Consider the following 2,826-nt stretch of genomic DNA (forward strand, 5'->3'; position numbering starts at 1 on the left):
GACAGGTACATCACGTGCTCCTACTTCCCCGGGGGGGGTCAAATTAGCGCAAAACTTGCCAATATTAAAAGCACGGATTTAACACGATGCTAACACCACAGCTGTCAGGCTGTTTGTGGTATGGACGTTTTACATGAAATGCTAGCAAGCCGTCTAAATCAAGGCTGACATTTAGCAGCGCCATGCTAACTCACCTGTCTGCGCATTAAGCCAAATCTGCTGACACGTCAAAACTTTCACATCCTTTTCCCTCAAAAACACTTTCTGGGAGCGTTTCGGGAGGGCTATAAAAGCCAGCATTCGGCAGACATCCTCTCCTCCGAGTGAAGAGTCGCGCGAGACGAGGTAAAAGTGTGTCCTATTTGTCAAATTCAGAGACAGTCCAGTCCAGACAGTCTCCCAGCGGCGACGTGCGCGGTCGTGTGCGCGCGTGCACGCCAAATGGCGCGGGAAGCAGCGACAACGTTTGAGTGACTGGGCGCCAGGCCACTGGCAACGCGGGGCACAGCCCATTGTCCAATCGCAGGACTCGATTTTTAAAACGGCCCGCCCAGACCTCAGTGTTGACGGCTTGCTCAATAAAACAACAGTCTGAGTTGAGCAGTTCATTCATTGCAGATGAGGCTGACGCGCTGCTCACCAAGAACATATTTAACACATTTTATCAGCGTCATGAAATACATCTTTTAGATACAAACATGCTGATTTCAATGTGTGCACAAAGTTAGCATAGCATCTTAAAATGCTCATAAAATGTTTGACATTGTTAATTGTATGCATTATATTCATTGAGAAGCAACAGACAGCTCATTTGAGTATATGAAATGCAGCTGTTTCTACTTTAAAATAAAAAATAACACTTCATAGAGTGACTAAAATTAATTATTTCTATGATGTCCAGAAGATGTCTGCTGCGCATATAGGTGACAGATGTTAGAATGTATTTCTGTATGCTTGTTCCATATACAGTATACTTCATGCAAAGCCTAGGTATATTATATTAAGTGCGAGTAATTGATATGCCCATAAAAAATTATTTTTTTTAACACATAGCTCACTCCTCCCCCTCCAAATCCTCCTACTAGCTTGACATTGACGTTCTCCTCCGATGTCGGATCAACATTTGCAATAAAACTTGTAATCATACATTCTCCAGAACCTTCCCCTTGTCTTCAATATGCCTCAAACGCTTTTTAAATATAAATTGTACAGTATAGGTACTCACCATGAATGAATGATATGGTAAGATGAGTCACCGTACAGAAGTTTAACTTCTCGCAGCAACTATGGTGCATTCAAGGACTGCTGAACACAATGCAACATTTCAACTATTTACAAAAAACTTTATCAGTGAAACATAAAGACATAAACAAATAAAAATGGTGGTCTTTTTAACTGTGGTGTATGTATACTGTACAAATGAGCTGTATTATCACATTTTTATAATTGATTACCAGCGTAGGGTAAATTTCCTGCTGAAAAAACGGCTCATATTTGGAGGGAAAAAAACATTAACCAAAAATTGGCGAAATTCCCATGTAAATGCTGAATCTTGAGTATGCGGAGATCCATTGTACACTAAAGCAACCTCTGAGGCTCTCATGCGTCTGCCAAGATAAAAAAAAAAAAAAAAAAACTCCAGACGGGAAGAAAAATTTGGATTGTGTCGGACACACAGACATGTTCTTCTGTCCTTGTCGGCTTCTGCTCGCCACCCTTTTAATTTGCATTGTTATGGAAAAGCCCTGGATTTGGACAGGGCAGAGAATCATTGAGGTCACCATAATGGAGTGTGACAGCTCCTCTTTTCACATCTATTTGGAAGAGAAATCAAAATTCCTGGGAAAGTGAAACCAGGGGGGAAATGAATATCTTATATGGCTTCAGAAACAGCTGTTTACATACAGTAAATATTGGTGTGTGTTGACAAATTGCATTTGTTTGGAAAATATAAATTGGACAGTAGGCAAAAACAACACATTTACAGAAATAATTCTTGTTTTTTTCCTGTACAGTTTTCATTTCATTCAATGTAGTCAATTTCTATACAGACTGTGACACTTTCTTAAAAGCAAAATGTGAGCCCCTCCATCAGCCAGCTTTGCAGATATTGACCTAGTGGTGCTACAAAACAGCTTCTTCCTCACAGTGGGAGTCCATAATGAGCCAATACAATGAGGTTTCACTTCACTGCTCACCTCTTTTTGCTCTCTCTCTGCGTCTTTGTTGACCTTTTTCAGCCCAGGAGGAATTTGGGGCCCTGGAATGCCACTGTAGCTCAAGCGTGGACGGCAATCAAATCTTTGGGTATAAATGACGGTTGACGTGAATTAAAAAAACATCAAAGTGATTTGAATGAACAGCTTGCACTGTTTTGAATTTCAGCCAACAGCATGGACCGTATTCCAAAACAACATTTAATATCAAAGTTTATACATACAGTATTGATCAAACAAATTGATATTTCATGCTGAATAACTCTTCTGGTGTCAGCTATGAACTACAGCTGTTGTTTATTAGGCTATTAAACCCAAAGAGCAAAGACACATTAAAAGTTAATGATTTATTGGAGATAAACAAAAAACTAATTAATAAACATTTTGTTTGGATGGCCAGAAATAATGGCGGCAGTGTTTTACTGAATCATAAAATTTGACTCTATGTGTAAATGTAATTAAGATAAGAACCAAACTATCTGCTGTTCTGGGTTTTATTTAGCATTATTTTAGTATTATATAGTACAGTATTATTTAACTCGAATCAGCATGACTGTCTTTGGTTGTTGTTATAGGAACTGACCGAGGGGGGGCGCTGCTGTTTCCTCGC

This window comes from Dunckerocampus dactyliophorus, chromosome 21 (genome assembly GCF_027744805.1).
Source record: "Dunckerocampus dactyliophorus isolate RoL2022-P2 chromosome 21, RoL_Ddac_1.1, whole genome shotgun sequence".
NCBI lineage: Eukaryota > Metazoa > Chordata > Actinopteri > Syngnathiformes > Syngnathidae > Dunckerocampus > Dunckerocampus dactyliophorus.